Source organism: Aristolochia californica, unplaced genomic scaffold, assembly GCF_029961685.1.
Source record: "Aristolochia californica isolate CCGP_79_NKW_82.1479 unplaced genomic scaffold, dmAriCali1.0.hap1 SCAF_9, whole genome shotgun sequence".
Lineage (NCBI taxonomy): Eukaryota > Viridiplantae > Streptophyta > Magnoliopsida > Piperales > Aristolochiaceae > Aristolochia > Aristolochia californica.
The window spans coordinates 20879277-20905484 of NW_027182290.1; positions in this window are offsets into that span (position 1 = coordinate 20879277).

A 26208-nucleotide genomic window follows, 5' to 3' on the forward strand; every position below is an offset into this window, starting at 1 on the left:
TTGCATCCAGGGAAAAAGGGGGAGGCGGGGGCATTTCAACTGAGTGTTGAATCCCAACCTATAAGTCATTCCTTACAAAAATATAGCCCATTACACATGATAAATCTCTTTACAATCATTAATGATCGTTAGGTCAACTTTTTGTAAAAGGGCAAAATAATGGCTTGTTTGACTCTGGTAAATATCCCACCGCACGTTCACTTGAGAATTTTATGAGCGGTTTCATATTCTCTTTAAAAGGTTTGGATCCATAGGTTATTTGTATCTTTAACATGTTTCAAGCATGCTTATCCATTTTTTAAAGCATGTGTACAAAAATCACTTTCTTATCAAATTCCAACCTATTGAGCTTGTTGAACTAGTGGAATTTCCCAAACTTGGATAACAAAACTTTTGTGCTCATTTGTGGTGTGTGAATTAATCTTCTTTACTTACATTTGTTATTATTTTAAATTTTTTCCCTACACAAACTCAAAAATTTTCTTTTTGTTGTCATCTATTCTCTTTTTTGTCTACGAGATTAGGGGAAAAGTGAAAACTCAAGTTTTGATTCAAGAAAAAAGTATACATCTAAAATAGAAATGCACAATGCACAAAATTAGAGAGAGATATTTCCAAAAAGTGTCTGTAATTTTTTGGGATTTTAAACTCTTTTTAGTTTTTATATATCAGGTTTTGCAATAGTCGGGAAAAGTGGGAGGTGGGGGGATTTTAACTGAGTGTTGAATCCCATCCCATAAGTCATTCTTTACAAAAATATAGCATGTTACGCATGATAAATTGCTTTATGATCATCAATGAACGTTAGGTCAACTTTTTTTAAATTGGCAAAATAATGGCTTGTTTGACTCGGGTAAATATCCCACCGTACGTTCACTTGATAATTTAATGATCGGTTTCTTATTCACTTTAAAAGGTTTGGATCCATTGGTCAGTTGAATCTTTAACATGTTTCAAGCATCAATATCCATTTTCTAAAGCATGTGTAGAAAAATTTCTTTCTTATCAAATTCCAAACTATTGGGGTTGTTGAACTAGTGGATTTTTCCAAACTTGGATAACAAAACTTTTGTGTTCATTGTGGTGTGTGAATTAATTTTCTTTACTTACATTTGTTATTTCTTTAAATTATTTCCATACACAAACTCTAAAATTTTAATTTCGTTGTCATCTATGCTCTTTTTTGTCTACGAGATGAAGGGAAAATTGATAACTCCAGTTTTGATTTAAGAAAAAAGTATACATCTAAAATAGAAATGCAAAATGCACCAATTTAGAGAGAGAGATTTCCAAAAAATTTCTGTAATTTTTAGGGATTTTAAACTCTTTTTAGTTTTAATATATCAGGTTTTGCAATCCTTGGGAAAAGGGGGAGGTGGGGGAATTTCATCTGAATTTTGAATCCCAACCCATAAGTCATTCGTTAAAAAAATATAGCCCGTTACGCATGATAAATCTCTTTACAATCATCAATGATTGTTAGGCCAACTTTTTCTATATGGGCAAAATAATGGTTTGTTGGACTCGGGTAAATATCCTACTACACGTTCACTTGAGAATTTAATGAGCGGTTTGTTATTCTCTGTTAAAGGTTTGGATCCATAGGTCATTTGCATCTATAACATGTTTGAAGCATGTAATTCCATTTTTTAAAGCATCTGTAGTAAAATCTCTTTCTTATCAAGTTCCAAGCTACTAGGGTTGTTGAACAAGTGAAATATCCAAAACTTGGAAAACCAAACTTTTGTGTGCATTTTTGGTGTGTGAATAAGTTTTCTTTACTTACATTAGTTATTGATTTAAATTTTTTCCAGACACAAGCTCTAAAATTTTCATTCCGTTGTCATCTATTCTCTTCTTTGCCTATGAGATGAAGGGAAAAGTGTAAACTCAAGTTTTTATTTAAGAAAAAAGTATACATCTAAAATAGAAATGCACAATGCACAAATTTAGAGAGAGAGATTGCTTAAAAGTGTCTGTAATTTTTAGGGATTGGAAACTCTTTTCAGTTTTTATATATCAAGTTTTGCAATCGTCGAGAAAAGGGGAAGGCGGGGGAATTTAAACTGATTGTTGAATCCCAACCCATAAGTCATTCCTTACAAAAATTTTGCCCGTTACACATGATAAATCAATTTACAATCATCAATGATCATTAGGTTAGCTTTTTGTAAATGGCTAAAATAATGGTTTGTTTGATCTTTAACATGTTTCTGGCATTTGGATCCCACCACACTTCACTTGAGCATTTGTAAATATCCCACCACACGTTCACTTGAGAATTTAATGAGCGGTTTCTTATTCTCTTTAAAAGGTTTGGATTCATAGGTCATTTGGATCTTTAACATGTTTCTGGCATGCATATCCATTTTTGAAAGCATGTGTAGAAAAATGACTTTCTTATTAAATTCCAAGCAATTTGAGTGGTTGAACTAGTGGAATTTCCTAAACTTGGATAACAAAACTTTTGTGTTCATTTGTGGTGTGTGAATTTATTTTCTTTACTTACATTTGTTACTGCTTTTAATTTTTTCCATACACTAACTCTAAAATTTTCATTTCGTTGTCATCTATTCTCTTTTTTTTCTACGAGATCAAGGGAAAAGTGAAAACTCATGTTTTGATTTAAGAAAAAATTATAAATCTAAAATGAAAATGCACAGAGGACAAATTTAGAGAGAGATATTTCCAAAAAGTTTCTGAAATTTTTAGAGATTGTAAACTCTTTTTAGTTTTTATCTATCAGGTTTCGCAATTGTCGGAAAAAGGGGGAGGCGGGAAATATTTTAACTGAGTGTTGAATCGCAACCCATAAGTCATTCCTTACAAAAATATAGGCTGTTACGCATGATAAATAACTTTATAATCATCAATGATTGTTAGGTCAGCTTTTTGTAAATGGGCAAAATAATGGCTTGTTTGACTCACGTAAATATCCCACTACACGTTCACTTGAGAATTTAATGAGCGGGTTCTTATTCTCTTTAAAAGGTTTGGATCCATAGGCCATTTGAATCTTTAACATGTTTCAAGCATGCATATCCATTTTTTAAAGCATGTGTAGAAAAATCTCTTTTTATCAAATTCCAAGCTATTGGGGTTGTTGAACTAGTGGAATTTCCCAAACTTGGATAACAAAACTTTTGTGTTCATTTGTGGTGTGTGAATTAATTTTCTTTACTTACATTTGTTATTGCTTTAAATTTTTTCCATACACAAAGTCTAAAATTTTCATTTCGTTCTCATCTATTCTCTTTTTGGTCTACGAGATGAAGGGAAAAGTGATAACTCAAGTTTTGATTTAAGAAAAAAGTATACATCTAGAATGGAAATGCACAATGCACAAATTTAGAGAGAGAGATTTCCAAAAAATTTCTGTAATTTTAAGGGATTTTAAACTCTTTTTAGTTTTTATATATCAGCTTTTGCTATCCTGGGGAAAAGGGGGAGGCGAGGGAATTTCAACTGAGTGTTGAATCCCAACGTATAAGTCATTCCTTACAAAAATATAGCCTGTTACGCATGATAAATCCCTTTACAATCATCAATGATCGTTAGGTCAGCTTTTTCTAAATGGGAAAAATAATGGCTTGTTTGACTCAGGTAAATATCCCACCGCACGTTCAGTCGAGAATTTTATGAGGGTTTTCTTATTCTCTTTATAAGGTTTGGAGCCATAGGTCATTTGCATCTTTAACATGTTTCAAGCATGCATACCCATTTTTTAAAGCATGTGCAGAAAAATCTCTTTCTTATCAAATTCCAAGCTATTGGGGTTGTTGAACGAGTAGAATTTCCAAAACATGGATAACAAAACTTTTGTGTTCACTAGTGGTGTGTGAATTAATTTTCTTTACGTACATTTGTGATTATTTTAAATTTATTCCCTACACAAACTCAAAAATTTTCTTTTCGTTGTCATCTATTCTCTTTTTTGTCTACGAGATGAAGGGAAAGGTGAAAACTCAAGTTTTGATTCAAGAAAAACGTATATATCTAAAATGGAAATCCACAGTGCACAAATTTAGAGAGAGATATTTCCAAAACGTGTCTATAATTTTTAGGGATTACAAACTCTTTTTAGTTTTTATGTATCAAGTTTTGCAATTGCCGGGAAAAGTGGGAGGCGGGGGAATTTTATCTGAGTGTTGAATCCCAACCCATAAGTCATTCCTTACAAAAATATAGCACATTACGCATGATAAATTACTTTACAATCATCAATGATCGTTAGGTCAGCTTTTTGTAAATGGGCAAAATAATGGCTTGTTTGACTCGGGTAAATATCACACCGCACGTCCACTTGATGAATTTAATGAGCGGTTTCTTATTCTCTTTAAAAGTTTTGGATCCATAGGTCATTTGCATCTTTAACATGTTGCAAACATGCATATCCATTTTTAAAGCATGTGTAGAAAAATCTTTTTCTTATCAAATTCCAAGCTATTGGGGTTATTGAACTACTGGAATCTCCCAAACTTGGATAACAAAACTTTTGTGTTCATTTGTGGTATGTGAGTTAATTTTCTTTACTTAAATTTATTATTGCTTTAAATTTTTTCCATATAGAAACTCCAAAAATTCATTTTGTTGTCATCTATTCTCTTTTTTGTCTACGAGATGAAGGGAAAAGTGAAAATTCATGTTTTTATTCAAGCAAAAAAGTATACATCTAAAATGGAAATGCACAAAGCACAAATTTTGAGACAGATATTTCCAAAAATATTCTATAATTTTTAGAGATTTTAAACTCTTTTTTGTTTTAAGATATCAGGTTTCGCAATCTTAGGGAATAGAGGGAGGCGGGGAAAATTTAACTGAGTGTTGAATCCCAACCCATAAGTCATTCCTTAAAAAAACATAGCCCGTTACGCATGAGAAATCACTTTAAAATCATCAATTATTATTAGGTCAACTTTTGTTAAATGCGCAAAATAATGGCATGTTTGACTCGAGTAAATATCCCACCGCACGGTCACTTGAGAATTTAATGAGCGGTTTGTTATTCTCTTTAAAATATTTGGATCCAAAGGTCATTTGAATCTTTAACATGTTTCAAGCATGCATATCCATTTTTTCAAGCATGTGTAGAAAAATCTCTTTCTTATCAAATTCCAAGCGATTGGGCTTCTTGAACAAGTGGAATTTCCTAAACTGGATAACAAAAATTTTGTGTTCATTTATGGTGTATGAATTAATTTTCTTTACTTACATTTGTTATTTCTTTAAATTTTATCCATACACAAACTCTAAAATTTTCATTTTGTAGTCATCTATTGTGTTTTTTGTCTACAAGATGAAGGGAAAACTGAAAACTCAAGTTTTGATTTACGAAAAAAGTATACATCTAAAATAGAAATGCACAATGCACAAATTTAGAGAGAGATATTTCCAAAAGTTTCTGTAATTTTTAGGGATTGTAAACTATTTTTAGTTTTTATATATCAGGTTTTGCAATCGTTGGGAAAAGGGGGAGGTGAGGGAATTTTAACTGAGTGTTGAGTCCCAACCCATAAGTCATTCCTTATTAAAATATAGCCCGTTACACATGAAAAATCACTTTAAAATCATCAATGATCATTAGGTCAGCTTTTTGTAAATGGGCAAAAAAATGGCTTGTTTGACTAGGGTAAATACCCCACCGCACGTTCACTTGAGAATTTAATGAACGGTTTCTTATTCTCTTTAAAATGTTTGGAGCCATAGGTCATTTGCATCTTTAACATGTTTCAAGCATGCATATCCATTTTTGAAAGCGTGTGTAGAAAAATATCTTTCTTATCAAATTCCAAGCTATTTTGGTTGTTGAACTAGTGGATTTTCCCAAACTTGGATAACAAAACTTTTGTGTTCATTTATGGTGTGTGAATTAATTTTCTTTAGTTACATTTTTCTTTAAATTTTTTCCATACACAAACTCTAAAATTTTTATTTCAGTATCATTTATTGTCTTTTTTGTTTACGATATGAAGGGAAAAGTGAAAACTCAAGTTTTTATTCAAGGAAAAAGTATACATCTAAAATGGAAAAGCACAATGCCCAAATTTAGAGAGAGATATTTCCAAAAAGTGTTTGTAATTTTTAGGGAATTCAAACTCTTTTTAGTTTTTATATATTAGGGTTTGCAACCGTCGGGAAAAGGGGGAGGCGGGGGAATTTGAACTGAGTGTTGAATCCCAACCCATAAGTCCTTCCTTAAAAAAATATAGCCCATTACGCATGATAAATCGCTTTACAATCATCAATGATCGTTAGGCCAACTTTTTGTAAATGGGAAAAAAATGGCTTGTTTGACTCGAGTAAATATCCCAACACACGTTCACTTGAGAATTTAATGAGCAGTTTGTTATTCCCTTTAAAAGGTTTGGATCCATGGGTCATTTGCGTCTTTAACATGTTTCAAACATGCATATCCATTTTTAAAGCATATATACAAAAATCTCTTTCTTATCAAATTCCAAGCTATTGGGGTTGTGCAACTAGTGGAATCTCCCAAATTTGGATAACAAAACTTTTCTGTTCATTTGTGGTGTGATTTAATTTTATTTACTTAAATTTTTTTTTTGCTTTAAATTTTTTCCATACACAAACTCTAAAATTTTCATTTCGTTGTCATCTATTCTCTTTTTTGTCTACGAGATGAAGGGAAAAGTGAGAACTCAAGTTTTGATTTAAGAAAAAAGTATACATCTAAAATGGAAATGCACAAAGCACAAATTTTGAGAGAGATATTTCAAAAAATATTCTGTAATTTTTAGAGATTTTAAACTCTTTTTAGTTTTTAGATATCAGGTTTCGCAATCTTAGGGAAAAGGGGAAGGCGGGCAAAATTTAACTGAGTGTTGAATCCCAACCCATAAGTCATTCCTTACAAAAACATAGCCCGTTACGCATGAGAAAACACTTTACAATCATCAATGATCATTAGGTCAACTTTTGTTAAATGCGCAAAATAATGGCATGTTTGACTCGGGTAATTATCCCACCGCACGTTCACTTGAGAATTTAATGAGCGGTTTGTTATTCTCTTTAAATTTTTTGGATCCAAAGGTCATTTGAATCTTTAACATGTTTCAAGCATGCATATCCATTTTTTCAAGCATGTGTAGAAAAATCTCTTTCTTATCAAATTCCAAGCTATTGGGCTTGTTGAACTAGTGGAATTTCCCAAACTGGATAACAAAAATTTTGTGTTCATTTATGGTGTGTGAATTAATTTTATTTACCTTCATTTGTTATTGCTTTAAATTTTATCCATACACAAACTCAAAAATTTTCATTTCGTTGTCATCTATTTTGTTTTTTGTCTACAAGAAGAAGGCAAAACTGAAAACTCAAGTTTTGATTTACGAAAAAGTATACATCTAAAATAGAAATGCACAATGCACAAATTTAGAGAGAGATATTTACAAAAGTTTCGGTAATTTTTAGGGATTGTAAACTATTTTTAGTTTTTATATATCAGGTTTTGCAATCGTTGGGAAAAGGGGGAGGCGAGGAAATTTTAACTGAGTGTTGAATCCCAACCCATAAGTCATTCCTTATTAAAATATAGCCCGTTACACATGAAAAATCACTTTAAAATCATCAATGATCGTTAGGTCAGCTTTTTGTAAATGGGCAAAAAATGGCTTATTTGACTCGGGTAAATAACCCCACCGCACGTTGACTTGTGAATTTAATGAGTGGTTTCTTGTTCTCTTTAAAATGTTTGGAGCCATAGGTCATTTGCGTCTTTAACATGTTTCAAGCATGCATATCCATTTTTGAAAGCGTGTGTAGAAAAATCTCTTTCTTATCAAATTCCAAGCTGTTTTGGTTGTTGAACTAGTGGATTTTCCCAAACTTGGGTAACAAAACTTTTGTGTTCATTTATGGTGTGTGAATTAATTTTCTTTAGTTACATTTTTCTTTAAATTTTTTTCATACACAAACTCTAAAATTTTTATTTCAGTATCATCTATTCTCCTTTTTGTTTACGAGATGAAGGGAAAAGTGAAAACTCAAGTTTTTATTCAATGAAAAAGTATACATCTAAAATGGAAATGCACAATGCACAAATTTAGAGAGAGATATTTCCAAAAAGTGTTTGTAATTTTTAGGGATTTCAAACTCTTTTTAGTTTTTATATATCAGGGTTTGCAACCGTCGGGAAAAGGGGGAGGCGGGGGAATTTGAACTGAGTGTTGAATCCCAACCCATAAGTCCTTCCTTACAAAAATATAGCCCGTTACGCATGATAAATCGCTTTAAAATCATCAATGATCGTTAGGTCAGCTTTTTTTAAATGGGAAAAATAATGGCTTGTTTGACTCGGGTAAATATCCCAACGCACGTTCACTTCAGAATTTAATGAGCGGTTTCTTATTCTCTTTAAAACGTTTGGATCCATGGGTCATTTGCGTCTTTAACATGTTTCAAGCATGCATATCAATTTTTAAAGCATATAAACAAAAATCTCTTTCTTATCAAATTCCAAGCTATTGGGGTTGTGGAACTAGTGGAATCTCCCAAACTTGGATAACAAAACTTTTCTGCTCATCGCAGTGTGTGAATTAATTTTATTTATTAAAATTTTTTTTTGCTTTAACTTTTTTCCATGCATAAACTCCAAAATTTTCATTTCGTTGTCATCTATTCTCTTTTTTTGTCTTCGAGATGAAGGGAAAAGTGAAAACTCAAGTTTTGATTTAAGAAAAAAGTATACATCTAAAATGGAAAAGCACAATGTACAAATTTAGAGAGAGATATTTAAAAAAAAATTCTGTAATTTTTTGGGATTTTAAACTCTTTTTAGTTTTTATATATCAGGTTTTTCAATCGTCGGGAAAAGGCGGAGGCGGGGGAAATTTTACTTAGTATTGAATCCAGACCCATAAGTCATTCCTTTCAAAAACATAGCCAGTTACACATGATAAATCACTTTACAATCGTGAAGGATCATTCGGTCAGCTTCTTTTAAATGGGCAAAATAATGGCTTGTGTGACTCAGGTAAATATCCCACAGCACGTTCACTTGAGAATTTAATGAGTGGTTTGTTATTCTCTTTAAAAGGTTTGGATCCATAGGTCATTTGAATCTTTAACTTGTTTCAAGCATGCATATCCATTTTTTAAAGTATGTGTAGAAAAATCTCTTTCTTATGAAATTCCAAGTTATTGGGCTTGTTGAACTAGTGGAATTTCCCAAACTGGATAACAAAAATTTTGTGTATATTTTTGGTGTGTGAATTAATTTTCTTTACTTAGATTTGTTATTGCTTTAAATTTTTCCCATGCACAAACTCTAAAATTTTCATTTCATTGTCAACTATTGTCTTTTTTGTCTACAAGACGAAGGGAAAACTGAAAACTCAACTTTTGAGATAAGAAAAAAGTATACGTCTAAAATAGAAATTCCCAATGCAAAAATATAGAGAGAGATATTTCCAAAAAGTTTCTAAAATTTTTAGGGATTGTAAACTATTTTTAGTTTTTATATATAAGATTTTGCAATCGTCGGGAAAAGGGGGATGGAGGGGAATTTCAACTGAGTGTTGAATCCCAACCCATAAGTCATTCCATACTAAAATATAGCCCGTTACGCATGATAAATCGCTTTACAATCATCAATGATATTTAGGTCAGCTTTTTGTAAATGGGCAAAATAATGGCTTGTTTGACTTGGGTAAATATCCCACCGCACGTTCACTTGAGAATTTAATCAGCGGTTTCTTATTCTCTTTAAAAGGTTTGGATCCATAGGTCATTTGCGTCTTTTACATGTTTCAAGATTGCATATCCATTTTTAAAGCATGTGTAGAAAAATCTCTTTCTTATCAAATTCCAGGCTATTGGCGTTGTGGAACTAGTGGAATCTCCCATACTTGGATAACTAAACTTTTGTGTTCATTTATGGTGTGTGAATTAATTTTCTTTACTTAAATTTGTTATTGCTTTAAATTTTTTCCATGCAGAAACTCTAAAATTTTCATTTCGTTGTCATCTATTCTCTTTTTTGTCTACGAGATGAAGGGAAAAGTGAAAACTCATGTTTTGATTCAAGAAAAAAGTATACATCTAAAATGGAAATGTACAACACACAAATTTAAAGAGAGATATTTCCAAAAAGTGTCTGTAATTTTTAGGGATTGTAAACTCTTTTTAATTTTTATATATCAGTTTTTGCAATCGTCGGGAAAAGGGGGAGGTGGGGGAATTTTAACTGAGTGTTGAATCCCAACCCATAAGTCATTCCTTAAAAAAATATATCCCGTTACACATGATAAATCACTTTACAATCATCAATGATCGTTAGCTCAACTTTTTGTAAATGAGCAAAATAATGGCTTGTTTGACTCGGGTAAATATCCCACCGCACGTTCACTTGAGAATTTAATGAACGGTTTTTATTCTCTTTAAAAGGTAGGGATCCATAGGTCATTTGCATCTTTAACATGTTTCATGCATGCATATCAATTTTTTGAAGCATGTGTAGAAGAATCTCTTTCATATCAAATTCCAAGCTATTGGGGGTTTGAACTAGTGGAATTTCCCAATCTTGGATAAGAAAACTTTTGTGTTCATTTGAGGTGTGTGAATTAATTTTATTTACTTACATGTGCTATTGCTTTAAATTTTTTCCATACACAAACTCTAAACTTTTCATTTCCTTGTCAACTATGCTCTTTTTTGTCTACGAGATGAAGGGAAAAGTGAAAACTCTAGTTTTGATTCAAGAAAAAAGTATACATCTGAAATGGAAATGCACAATGCACAACTTTAGAGTGAGATGTTTCCAAAAAGTGTCTGTAATTTTGAGGGATTGTAAACTCTTTTTAATTTTTATATATCATGTTTTGCAATCGTTAGGAAAAGGGGGAGGTGGGGGAATTTTAATTGAGTGTTGAATCCCAACCCATAAGTCATTCCTTAAAAAAATACAGCCCGTTATGCATGATAAATAACTTTACAATCATCAATGATCGTTAGGTCAGCTTTTTGTAAATGGGCAAAATAATTGCTTGTTTGACTCTTGTAAATATCCCACCGCACGTTCACTTGAGAATTTAAAGAGCGGTTTCTTATTCTCATTAAAAGGTTTGGATCCATAGGTCATTTGCATCTTTAACATGTTTCAAGCAGGCATATCCATTTTTTAAAACATGTGTAGAAAAATCTCTTTCTTATCAAATTCCAAGCTATTGGGGTTGTTGAACTAGTGGAATTTTGCAAACTTGGATAACTAAACTTTTGTGTTCATTTGTGGTGTGTGAATTAATTTTCTTTACTGACATTTGTTATTGCTTTAAATTTTTTCCATACACAAACTCTAAAATTTTCATTTTGTTGTCATCTATTCTCTTTTTTGTCTACGAGATGAAGGGAAAAGTGAAAATTCATGTTTTGATTCAAGAAAAAAGTATACATCTAAAATGAAAATCCACAATGCATAAATTAAGAGAGAGATATTTCCAAAAAAAATCTGTAATTTTTAGGGATTTAAAACTCTTTTTAGTTTTTATATATCAGGTTTTGCAATCGTCGGGAAAAGGGGGAAGCGAGGGAATTTTAACTGAGTGTTGAATCCCTACCCATAAGTCATTCATTACAAAAATATAGCCATTTACACATGATAAATCTCTTTACAATCATCAATGATCGTTAGGTCAGCTTTTTGTAATTGGGCAAAATAATGGCTTGTTTGACTCTGGTAAATATCCCACTGCATGTTCACTTGAGAATTTTATGAGCGGTTTCTTATTCTCTTTAAAATGTTTGGATCCATAGGTCATTTGCATATTTAACATGTTTCAAGCATGCATATCCATTTTTTAAAGCATGTGTAGAAAAATCTCTTTCTTATCAAATTCCAAGCTATTGGGCTTGTTGAACTAGTGGAATTTCCCAAACTTGGATAAAAAAACTTTTGTGTTCATTTGTGGTGTGTGAATTAATTTTATTTAATTACATTTGTTATTATTTAAATTTTTTTCCCGACATAAACTCTAAAATTTTCTTTTCGTTGTCATTTATTCTCTTTTTTGTCTATAAGATTATGGGAAAAGTGAAAACTCAAATTTTGATTCAAGAAAAAAGTATACATCTAAAATGGTAATGCACAATGCACAAATTTATAGAGAGATATTTCCGAAAAGTTTCTATAATTTTAAGGGATTGTAAACTCTTTTTAATTTTTATATATCCGGTTTTGCTATAGTCAGGAAAAGGCGGAGGTAGGGGAATTTTAATTAAGTGTTGAATCCCAACCCATAAGTCATTCCTTACAAAAATATAGTCCGTTACGTATGATAAATCACTTTACAATCATCAATGGTCGTTAGGTCAGCTTTATGTAAATGGACAAAATAATGGCTTGTTTGACTCTGGTAAATATCCCACCTCACGTTCACTTGAGAATTTAAAGAGCGGTTTCTTATTCTTTTTAAAAGGTTTGGATCCATAGGTCATTTGCATCTTTAACATGTTTCAAGCAGGCATATCCATTTTTTAAAACATGTGTAGAAAAATCTCTTTCTTATCAAATTCCAAGCTATTGGGGTTGTTGAACTAGTGGAATTTTGCAAACTTGGATAACTAAACTTTTGTGTTCATTTGTGGTGTGTGAATTAATTTTCTTTACCGACATTTGTTATTGCTTTAAATTTTTTCCATACACAAACTCTAAAATTTTCATTTCGTTGTCATCTATTCTCTTTTTTGTCTACGAGATGAAGGGAAAAGTGAAAATTCATGTTTTGATTCAAGAAAAAAGTATACAAAAGTATACATCTAAAATGAAAATCCACAATGCATAAATTAAGAGAGAGATATTTCCAAAAAAATCTGTAATTTTTAGGGATTTAAAACTCTTTTTAGTTTTTATATATCAGGTTTTGCAATCGTCGGGAAAAGGGGGAAGCGAGGGAATTTTAACTGAGTGTTGAATCCCTACCCATAAGTCATTCATTACAAAAATATAGCCATTTACACATGATAAATCTCTTTACAATCATCAATGATCGTTAGGTCAGCTTTTTGTATTTGGGCAAAATAATGGCTTGTTTGACTCTGGTAAATATCCCACTGCACGTTCACTTGAGAATTTTATGAGCGGTTTCTTATTCTCTTTAAAATGTTTGGATCCATAGGTCATTTGCATATTTAACATGTTTCAAGCATGCATATCCATTTTTTAAAGCATGTGTAGAAAAATCTCTTTCTTATCAAATTCCAAGCTATTGGGCTTGTTGAACTAGTGGAATTTCCCAAACTTGGATAAAAAAACTTTTGTGTTCATTTGTGGTGTGTGAATTAATTTTATTTAATTACATTTGTTATTATTTAAATTTTTTTCCCGACATAAACTCTAAAATTTTCTTTTCGTTGTCATTTATTCTCTTTTTTGTCTATAAGATTATGGGAAAAGTGAAAACTCAAGTTTTGATTCAAGAAAAAAGTATACATCTAAAATGGTAATGCACAATGCACAAATTTATAGAGAGATATTTCCGAAAAGTTTCTATAATTTTAAGGGATTGTAAACTCTTTTTAATTTTTATATATCAGGTTTTGCTATAGTCAGGAAAAGGCGGAGGTAGGGGAATTTTAATTAAGTGTTGAATCCCAACCCATAAGTCATTCCTTACAAAAATATAGTCCGTTACGTATGATAAATCACTTTACAATCATCAATGATCGTTAGGTCAGCTTTATGTAAATGGACAAAATAATGGCTTGTTTGACTCTGGTAAATATCCCACCGCACGTTCACTTGAGAATTTAAAGAGCGGTTTCTTATTCTTTTTAAAAGGTTTGGATCCAAAGGTCATTTGCATCTTTAACTTGTTTCAAGCATGCATATCCATTTTTTAAAGCATCTGTAGAAAAATCTCTTTCTTTGCAAATTCCAAGCTAATGGGGTTGTTAAACTTGTGGAATTTCCCAAACTTATACAACAAAACTTTTGTGTTCATTTGTGGTGTGTGAAAAAATTTTATTTTCTTACATTTTTTATTGCTTTAAATTTTTTCCATACTCAAACTCTAAAATTTTCATTTCGTTGTCATCTATTCTCTTTTTTGTCTACGAGATGAAGGGACAAGTGAAAATTCAAGTTTTTATTCAAGAAAAAAGTATACATCTAAAATGAAAATGCACAATGCACAAATTTAGACTGAGAAATATCTAAAAAAAAATTGTAATTTTTAGGGATTTTTAACTCTTTTTAGTTTTTATTTGTCAGGTTTTGCAATCGTCGGGAAAAGAGGAACGCATGGGAATTTTAACTGAGTGTTGAATCCCAATCCATAAGTCATTCCTTAAAAAAATATAGACCGTTATGCATGATAAATCACGTTGCAATCATCAATGATCGTTAGGTCAGCTTTTTGTAAATAGGCAAAATAATGGCTTGTTTGACTCGGGTAAATATCCCACAGCACGTTCACTTGAAAATTTAATAAATGGTTTCTTATTCTCTTTAAAAGGTTTGGATCCATAGGTAATTTGCATCTTCAACATGTTTCATACATGCGTATCCATTTTTTAAAGCATGTGTCAAAAAATCTCTGTCTTATCAAATTCCAAGCTACTGGGGTTATTGAACTAGGAGAATTTCCCAAACTTGGATAACAAAACTTTTGTGTTCATTTTTGGTGTGTGAATAAATTTTCTTTACTTACTTTTGATATTTCCAAATAGTGTCTGTAATTTTTAGGGATTGCAAACTCTTTTTAGTTTTTATATATCAGGTTTTGCAATCGTCGGGAAGAGGGGGAGGCGGGGGAATTTTAACTGAGTGTTGAATTCCAGGCCATCAGTCATTCCTTAAAAAAAATAGCCCGTTACGCATGATAAATCACTTTATAATCATCAATGATCGTTAGGTCAGCTTTTTGTAAATGGGCAAGATGATGGCTTGTTTGACTCGGGTAAATACCCATCACATGTTCACATGAGAATTTAATGAGCGGTTTATTATTCTCTTTAAAAGGTTTGGATCCGTGGGTCATTTGCATCTTTAATATGTTTCAAGGATGCATATCCATTTTTTGAAGCATGTGCAGAAAAATCTCTTTCTTATCAAATTTCAAGCTATTGGGGTTGTTGAACTAGTCGAATTTCCCAAACATGGATAACAAAACATTTGTGTTCATTTGTGGTGTGTGAATAAATTTTCTTTACTTACATTTGTTATTGCTTTAAATTTTTTCCATACACAAACTCTAAAATTTTCTCTTCATCGTCATCTATTCACTTTTTTGTTTACGAGATGAAGGGAAAAGTGAAAACTCAAGTTTTGATTTAAGAAAAAAGTATACATCTAAAATGGAAATGCACAATGCACAAATTTAGAGAAAGATATTTCCAAAAAATGTCGGTAATTTTTAGGGATTGTAAATTTTTTTTAGTTTTTATATATCAGCTTTTGCAATCGTCGGGTAAAGTGGGAGCCGGGGCGATTTTAACTTAGTGTAGAATCCCAACCCATAAGTCATTCCTTACAAAAATATAGCCCGTTATGTATGATAAATTACTTTACAATCATCAATGATCGTTAGGTCAGCTTTTTATAAATGGGCAAAATATTGGCTTGTTTGACTCGGGTAAATATCCCACCGCACGTTCACTTGAGAATTTAATGAGCGGTTGGTAATTCTCTTTAAAACGTTTGGATCCGTTGTCATTTGCATCTTTAACATGTTTCAAGCATGCATATCCATTTTTTAAACCATGTGTATAAAAATCTCTTTGTTATCAAATTCCAAACTATTGGGGTTGTTGAACTAGTGGTATTTCCCAAACTTGGATAACAAAAGTTTTGTGTTCATTTGTGGTGTGTCAATAAATTTTCTGTACTAATTTTTGCGATCGCTTTAAATTTTTTCGTTACACAAACTCTTAAATTTTCATTTCATTGTCACCTTTTGTCGTTTTTGTCAACGAGATGATGGGAAAACTGAAAACTCAAGTTTTGATTTAAGAAAAAAGTATACATCTAAAATAGAAATGCATAATGGAAAATTTTAGAGAGAGACATTTCCAAAATGTGTATGTAAATTTTAGGGAGTGTAAACGCTTTTTAGTTTTTATATATCAGGTTTTGCAATCGTCGGGAAAAGTGGGAGGCGGGGAAATTTTAACTGAGTGTTGAATCCCAACCCATAAGTTATTCCCTACAAAAATATAACCCGTTACGCATGATAAGTCACTTTCCAATCATCAATGATCGTTAGGTCAGCTTTTTCTAAATGGGCAAAATAATGGCTTGTATGACTCAGGTAAATATCCCACCACACGTTCACTTGAGAATTTAATGAGTGGTTTGTTATTATCTTTAAAAGGTTTGGATCCATAGGTCATTTGCATCTTTGACATGTTTCAAGCATGCATATGCATTTTTTAAACAATGTGTAGAAAAATCTCAAATTCCAAGCTATTGGGGTTGTTGAACGAGTGAAATTTCCCAAACTTGGATAAGAAAACTTTTGTGTTCATTTGTGGTGTGTGAATAAATTTTCTTTACTTACATTTTTATTGCTTTAAATTTTTTCCATACACAAACTCTAAAATTTTCATTTCGTTGTCATCTATTCACTTTTTTGTCTACGAGATGAAGGGAAAAGTGAAAACTCATGTGTTGATTTAAGAAAAAAGTATATTTCTAAAAAGGAAATGCACAATGCCCAAATTTATAGAAAGATATTTCCAAAAAGTTTCTATAATTTTTAGGGATTGTAAACTCTTTTTAGTTTTTATATATCAGGTTTTGCGATCGTCGGGAAAAGGGGGAGGCGTGGGAGTTTTAACTGAGTGTAGAATCCCAACCCATAAGTCATTCCTTATACAAATATAGCCCGTTACGCATGACAAATCAATTTACAATCATCAATGATCATTGGGTCAGCTTTTTCTAAATGGGCAAAATAATGGCTTGTTTGACTCGGGTAAATATCCCACCGCACGTTAATTTGAGAATTTAATGATTGTTTCTTATTTTCTTTAAAAGGTTTGGATAACAAAACTTTTATGTACATTTGTGGTGTGTGAATAAATTTTCTTTACTTACATTTGTTATTGCTTTAAATTTTTTCCATACACAAACTCTAAAATTTTCATTTCGTTGTCATCTATTCTCTTCTTGGTCTACGAGATGAAGGGAAAAGTGAAAACTCAAGTTTTTATTTAAGAAAAAAGTATACATCTAAAATGGAAATGCACAATGCTCAAATTTTAAGAGAGATATTTCCAAAAACTGTCTGTAATTTTTAGGGATTGTAAACTCTTTTTAGTTTTTATATATCAGGTTTTGCAATCATCACGAAAAGGGGGAGGCATGGGAATTTTAACTGAGTGTAGAATCCCCAACCATAAGTGATTCCTTAAAAAAATATAGCCGTTACACATGATAAATCTCTTTACAATCACCAATGATAGTTAGGTCAGCTTTTTTTTAAATGGGCAAAATAATGGTTTGTTTGACTCGGATAAATATCCCACCACACGTTCACTTGAGAATTTAATGAGCAGTTTTTAGTCTCTTTAAATGATTTGGATCCATAGGTCATTTGCATCTATAACATGTTTCAAGCATGCATATCTAGTTTTAAAAGCATGTGTAGAAAAATCTCTTTCTTATCAAATTCCAAGCTATTGGGGTTGTTGAACTAGTGGAATTTCCCAAACTTGGATAACAAAAATTTTCTGTTCATTTGTGGTGTGTGAATAAATTTTTTTTTACTTACATTAGTTTTTGCTTTAAATTTTTCCATACACAATCTCTAATATTTTCATTTCATTGTCATTTATTCTCTTTTTTGTCTACGAGATGAAGGGAAATGTGAAAACTCACGTTTTGATTTATGAAAAAAGTATACATCTATAATGGAAATGCACAATGCAAAAATTTGGAGAGATATTTCCAAACAGTTTCTATAATTTTTAGGAATTGCAAACTCTTTTTAGTTTTTATATATCAGGTTTTGCAATCTTCGGGAAAAAGGGGAGGCGGGGGAATTTTAACTGAGTGTTGTATCCCAGCCCATAAGTCATTCGTTAAAAAAACATAGCCCGTTACGCATGATAAATCACTTTAAAATCATCAATGATCGTTAGGTCAGCTTTTTGTAAATGGGCAAGATGATGGCTTGTTTGACTCGGGTAAATACCCATCACATGTTCACTTGAGAATTTAATGAGCGGTTTGTTATTCTCTTTAAAAGGTTTTGATCCATGGGTCATTTGCATCTTTAACATGTTTCAAGCATGCATATTCATTTTTTAAAGCATGTGTAAAAAAATCTCTTTCTTATCAACTTCCAAGCTATTGGGGTTGTTGAACTAGTGAAATTTCCCATACATGGATAACAAAACTTTTTTGTTCATTTGTGGTGTGTGAATAAATTTTCTTTACTTACATTTGTTATTGCTTTAAATTTTTTCCATACATAAACTCTAAAATTTTCTTTTCATCGTCATCTATTCACTTTTTTGTCTATGAGATGAAGGGAAAAGTGAAAATTCAAGTTTAGATTTAAGAAGAAAGTATACTTCTAAAATCGAAATGCAGAATGCACAAATTTAGAGAGTTATATTTCCAAAAAGTTTCAGTAATTTTTAGGGATTTTAAACTCTTTTTAGTTTTAATATATGAGCTTTTACAATTGTCGGGAAAAGGGGGAGGCGGGGGAATTTTAACTGAGTGTTATATCCCAACCCATAAGTCATTCCTTACAAAAATATAGCCCGTTACGCATGATAAATCACTTTAAAATCATCAATGATCGTTAGGTCAGCTTTTTGTAACTAGGCAAAATAATGGCTTGTGTGACTCGGGTAAATATCCCACCGCACGTTGACTTGAGAATTTAATGAGCGGTGTGTTATTCTCTTTAAAAGGTTCGAATGCATAGGTCATTTGCATCTTTAACATGTTTCAAGCATGGATACCCATTTTGTAAACCATGTGTAGAAAAATCTCTTTCTTTCAAATTCCAAGCTATTGCGGTAGTTAAACTAGTGGAATTTCCCAAACATGGATAACAAAACTTTTGTGTTCATTTGTGTTGTGTGAATAAATTTTCTTTACTTACATTTGTTATTGATTTAAATTTTTTCCAAACAGAAACTCTAAAATTTTCATTTCATTATCATCTATTCACTTTTTGGTCTACGAGATGAAGGGAAAAGTGAAAACTCTAGTTTTGATTTAAGAAAAAGTATACTTCTAAAATGGAAATGCACAGTGCACAAATTTAAAGAGAGATATTTCCAAAAAGTTTCTGTAATTTTTAGGGATTGTAAACTCATTTTAGTTTTTATATATCAAGTTTTGCAATCGTCGGGAATAGGGGGAGGTGGGAGAATTTTAACTGAGTGTTGAATCCCAACCCATAAGTTATTCCTTACAAAAATATATATGTCGTTACACATGATAAATCACTTTAAAATCACCAATGATCGTTAGGTCAACTTTTTGTAAATGGGCAAAATAATGGCTTATTTGACTTAGGTAAATATTCCACTGCACGTTTACTTGAGAATTTAATGAGCAGTTTGTTATTCTCTTTAGAAGGTTTGGATCCATAGGTCATTTGAATCTTTAACATGTTTCAAGCATGCATATCCAGTTTTTAAAGCATGTGTAGAAAAATCCCTTTCTTATCAAATCCCAAGCTATTAGGGTTGTTGAACAAGTGGAATTTCCCAAACTTGGATAACAAAACTTTTGTGTTCATTTGTGGTGTGTGAATAAATATTCTTTACTAACATTTGTTATTGCTTTAAATTTTTTCCATACACAAACGCTAATATTTTCATTTCGTTGTCATCTATTCTCTTTTTGTCTAAGAGAAGAAGGGAAAAGTGAAAACTCAAGTTTTGATTTTAGAAAAAAGTATACATCTAAATCTGAAATGGACAATGCACAAAATTTGAGAGTGATATTTCCAAAAAGTGTTTGTATTTTTTAGGGATGCTAAAGTCTTTTTAGTTTTTATATATCAAGTTATGCAATCGTCGAAAAAAGGGAAAGGCAGGAGAATTTTAGCTGAGTGTTGAATTTCGACCCATAAGACATTCCTTACAAAAATATTACCCGTTACACATGATAAATCACTTTACAATCATCAATGATCGTTAGGTCAGCTTTTTAAATGGGCAAAATAATGGCTCATTTGACTTGGGTAAATATCCCACCGCACGTTCACTTGAGAATTTAAAGTGGTTTGTTATTCTTTTTCAAAGGTTTGGATCCATAGGTCATTTGCATGTTTAATATGTTTCAATCATGCATATCCATTTTTTAAAGCATGTGTAGAAAAATGTCTTTCTTATCAAATTCCAAGCTATTGGGGTTGTTCAACTAGTGGAAGTTCCCAAACTTGGATAAAAAAATTTTTTTGGTTCTTTTGTGGTGTGTGAATTAATTTTCTTTACTTACATTGGTTATTACTTTAATTTTTTTCCATACACAAACACTAAAATTTTCATTTCATTGTCATCTATTCTATTTGTTACTACAAGATGAAGGAAAAAGTGAAAACTCAAGTTTTAATTGAAGAAAAAAATATACTTTTAAAAGGGAAATGCACAATGCATAAATTTAGAGAGAGATATTTCCAAAAAGTGTCTGTTATTTTTAGGGATTGTAAACTCTTTTTGTTTTTATATATCATGTTTTGCAATCGGCGGGAAAAGGGGAAGGCGGGAGAATTTTAAATGAGTGTAGAATCCCAACCCATAAGTAATTCCTTACAAAAATAAAGCCCGTTAATCATGATAAATCACATTACAATCATCAATGATCGTTAGGTCAGCTTTTTGTAAATGGGCAAAATAATGGCTTGTTTGACTCGGGTAAATATCCCACCGCACGTTCACTTGAGAATTTAATGAGCGGTTTGTTATTCTCTTTAAAAGGTTTTGATCCCTAGGTCATTTTCATCTTTAACATGTTTCAAACATGCATATCCATTTTTTAAACCATGTGTAGAAAAATCTCTTTATTATCGAATTCCAAGCTATTGGGGTTGTTGAACTAGTGGAATTTCCCAAACTTGGATCACAAAAATTTTGTGTTCATTTGTGTTGTGTGAATATATTTTCATTACTTACATTTGTTATTGCTTTAAATTTTTCAATACACAAACTCTAAAATTTTCTTTTCGTTGTCATTTGTTCTCTTTTTTGTCTACGAGATGAAGGGAAAAGTGAAAACTCAAGTTTTGATTTAAGAAAAAAAGTATACATGTAAAATGGAAATGCACAATGCATAAATTTAGGGAGAGATATTTCCAAAAAGTGTCTGTAATTTTTAGGGATTGTAAACTCTTTTTAGTTTTTATATATCAGGTTTTGCAATCGTCGAGAAAAGTGGGAGGCGGGAGAATTTTAACTGAGCGTAGAATCACAACCCATAAGTAATTCCTTACAAAAATATAGCCAGTTACGCATCATAAATAACTTTACAATCATCAATGTTCGTTAGGTCATTTTTTTTAAATGGGCAAAATCATGCCTTGTTTGACTCAGGTAAATATCCCACTGCACGTTCACTTGAGAATTTAATGAGTGGTTTGATATTCTTTTCAAAAGGTTTTGATCCCAAGGTCATTTGCATCTTTAAAATGTTCCAAGCATGCATATCCATTTTTTAGACCATGTGTAGAAAAATCTCTTTCTTATCAAAATCCAAGCTATTGGGGTTATTGAACTAGTGGAATTTCCCAAACTTGGATAACAAAACTTTTGAGTTCATTTGTGGAGTGTGAATAAATTTTCTTTACTTACATTTGTTATTGCTTTAAATTTTTTCAATACACAAACACTAAAATTTTCATTTCGTTGTCATTTGTTCTCTTTTTTATTTACGAGATGAAGGGAAAAGTGTAAACTCTAGTTTTGATTTCAGAAAAAAGTATACATCTAAAATGAAAATGCACAATGCACAAATTTAGAGAGAGATACTTCCAAAAACTATCTGTAATTTTTAGGGATTGTAAATTCTTTTTAGTTTTTATATATAAGGTTTTGCAATCGTCGGGAAAGGGGAGGCGGGGGATTTTAACTGAGGGTAGAATCCCAACCCAAAAGTCATTCCTTACAAAAATATAGCCCGTTACGTATGATAAAATACTTTACAATCATCAATGATCGTTAGGTCAGCTTTTTATAAATGGGCTAAATATTGGCTTGTTTGACTCGGGTAAATATCCCACCGCACGTTCACTTGAGAAATTAATGAGCGGTTTGTAATTCTCTTTAAAACATTTGCATCCATAGGTCATTTGCATCTTTAACGTGTTTCAAGCACGCATATCCATTTTTTAAACCATGTGTAGAAAAATCTCTTTCTTATCAAATTCCAAGCTATTGGGGTTGTTCAACTAGTGGAATTTCCCAAACTTGGATAACAAATCTTTTGTGTTCAATTGTGGTGTGTGAATAAATTTTTTCTACTAACATTTGTTATCACTTTAAATTTTTTCCATACACAAACTCTTAAATTTTCATTTCGTTGTCATGTATTGTCGTTTTTGTCTACGAGATGAAGGGAAAAGTGAAAACTCAAGTTTTGATTTAAGAAAAAAGTATACATCTAAAATAGAAATGCATAATGAAAAAATTAAGAGAGATATTTCCAAAAAGTGTATGTTAATTTTAGGGAGTGTAAACGCTTTTTAGTTTTTATATATCAGGTTTTACAATCGTCGGGAAAATGGGAGGCGGGGGAATTTTAACTGAGTGTTGAATCCCATCCCATAAGTTATTCACTACAAAAATATAGCCCGTTACGCATGATAAGTCACTTTACAATCATCAATGAACGTTAGGTCAGCTTTTTGTAAATGGGCAAAATAATGGCTTGTATGACTCGGGTAAATATCCCACTGCACGTTCACTTGAGAATTAAATGAGTGGTTGTTATTCTCTTTAAAAGGTTTGGATCCATATGTCATTTCCATATTTAACATGTTTCAAGCATGCATATCCATTTTTTAAGGCATGTGTAGAAAAATCTCTTTCTTATCAAATTCCAAGCTATTGGGGTTGTTGAACGAGTGGAATTTCCCAAACTTGCATAACAAAACTTTTCTGTTCATTTGTGGTGTGGTAATCAATTTTCTTTACTTACATTTGTTATTGCTTTAAATTTTTTCCATACACAAACTCTCCAATTTTCATTTCATTGTCATCTATTCACTTTTTTGTCTACGAGATGAAGGGAAAAGTGAAAACTCAAGTTTTTATTTAAGAAAAAAGTATACTTCTAAAATGGAAAATGGACAATGCACAAATTTAGAGTGAGATATTTCAAAAAAGTTTCTGTAATTTATAGGGATTGTAAACTCCCTTTAGTTTTTATATATCAGGTTTTGCAATCGTCAGAAAAGGGAGAGGCGGGGGAATTTTAACTGAGTGTTGAATCCCAACAAATAAGTTATTCCTTACAAAAATATAGCCTGTATGCATGATAAATCACTTAACAATCATCAATGATCGCTAGGTCGGCTTTTTGTAATTAGGCAAAAAAATGGCTTGTTTCACTCGGGTAAATTTCCAACAGCATGTTCACTTGAGAATTTAATGACGGTTTCTTATGGTCTATAAAAGGTTTTGATCCCAAGGTCATTTGCATCTTTAACATGTTTCAAGCATACATATCCATTTTTTAAACCATGTGTAGAAAAATCTCTTTCTTATCATATTCGAAGCTATTGGGGTTGTTGAACAAGTGGAATTTCCCGAACATGGATAAGAAAACTTTTGTGTTCCTTTGTGGTGTGTGAATAAATTATCTTTAATTACATTTATTATTTCTTTAAAAATTTTCCATCCACAAACTCTAAAATTTTCATTTCGTTGTCATCTATTCAATTTTTTGTCTACGAGATGAAGGGAAAAGTGAAAACTCAAATTTTTGATTTAAGAAAAAAGTATACTTCTAAAATGGTCAATGCTCAATCTCTTTTTAGTTTTTATATATTAGGTTTTGCAATCGTCGGGAAAAGGGGGAGGCGGGGGAATTTTAACTGAGTGTAGAATCCCAACCCATAAGTAATTCCTCACAAAAAGATAGCCCATTACGCATGACTTTACAATCATCAATGATTGTTAGGTCAGCTTTTTGTAAATGGGCAAAATAATGGCTTGCTTGACTCGGGTAAATATCCCACCGCACATTCACTTGAGAATTTAATGAACAGTTTGTTATTCTCTTTAAAATATTTGGATCCGTAGGTCATTTACATCTTTAACATGTTTCAAGCATGCATATCTATTTTTTGAACCATGTGTAGAAAAATCTGTTTCTTATCAAATTCCAAGCTATTGGGGTTCTTGAACTAGTGGAATTTCCCAAACAAGGATAACAAAACTTTGTGTTAATTTGTGGTGTGTGAATAAATTATCTTTACTTACAATTGTTATTGCTTTAAATTTTTTCTATCCACAAACTCTAAAATTTTCATTTCGTTGTCATTTGTTCACTTTTTTGTCCACAAGATGAATGGAAAAGTGAAAACACAAGTTTTGATTTAAGAAAAAAGTATACTTCTAAAATGGAAATGCACAATCACCAATAATCGTTATGTTTGCTTTTTGTAAATGGGCAAAATAATTGCTTGATTGACTCGGGTAAATATCCCACCGCACGTTCACTTGAGAATTTAAAGAGCTGTTTGTTATTCTCTATAAAACGTTTGGATCCGTAGGTCATTTGCATCTTTAACGTGTTTCAAGCATGCATATCCATTTTTTAAACCATGTGTAGAAATATCTCTTTCATATCAAATTCCAAGCTATTGGGGTTGTCGAACTTGTGGAATTTCCCAAACTTGGATAACAAAACTTTTGTGTCCATTTGTGGAGTGTGAATAAATTTTCATTAGTAACATTTGTTATCGCTTTAAATTTTTTCTTACACAAATTCTTAAATTTTCATTTCGTTGTCATCTATTGTCTTTTTTGTCTACGAGATGAAGGGAAAAGTAAAAACTGAAGTTTTTATTTAAGAAAAAGTATACATATAAAATAGAAATGCATAATGCAAAAATTTAGAGAGAGATATTTTCCAAATGTGTATCTAAATTTTAGGGATTTTAAAGTCTCTTTAGTTTTTATATATAAGGTTTTGCAATCGTCGGGAAAAGGGGGAGGTGGGGGAATTTTAACTGAGTGTTGAATCCCAACTCATAAGTTATTCCGTACAAAAAATATAGCCCATTACACATGATAAATTACTTTAAAATCATCAATGATCGTTAGGTCAGCTTTTTGTAATTGGGCAAAATAATGGTTTGGTTCACTCGGGTAAATATCCCACCGCACGTTCACTTGAGAATTTAATGAGTGGTTTGTTATTCTCTTTAAAAGGTTTGGATCCATAGGTCATTTGCATCTTTAACATGTCCCAAGCATGCATATCTTTTTTTTAAAGCATGTGTAGAAAAATATCTTTCTTATCAAATTTTAAGCTATTGGGTTTGTTGAACTAGTGGAATTTCCCAAACTTGTATAACAAAACTTTTGTGTTCATTTGTGGTGTGTGAATCAATTTTTTTTACTTACATTTGTTATTGCTTTAAATTTTTTCCATACAAAAACTCTCAAATTTTCATTTCGTTGTCCTCTATTCACTTTTTGGTCTTTGAGATGAAATGCAAAGTGAAAACTCAAGTTTTGATTTAAGAAAAAAGTATACTTCTAAAATGGAAATGCACAAGGCACAAATTTAGAGAGATATTTCGAAAACGTTTCTGTAATTTTTAGGGATTGTACTCTTTTTAGTTTTTATATATTAGGTTTTGCAATCGTCTGAAAAGGGGGAGGCGGGGGAATTTTAACTGAGTGTTGAATACCAATCCATAAGTCATTCGTTACAAAACTATAGCCCGTTATGCATGATAAAACACTTTACAATCATCAATGATCGTTAGGTTGGCTTTTTGAAAATAGGAAAAATAATGACTTGTTTGACTCGGGTAAATATCCCATAGCACGTTCACTTGAGAATTTAATGACGGTTTCTTATTCTCTTTAAAAGCTTTGGATCCCAAGGTGATTTGCATCTTTAACATGTTTCAAGCATGCATATCCATTTTTTAGACCATGTGTAGAAAAATCTCTTTCTTATCATATTCGAAGCTATTGGGGTTGTTGAACAAGTGGAATTTCCCAAACATGGAAAAGAAAACTTTTGTGTTCCTTCACTTGCATTTGTTATTG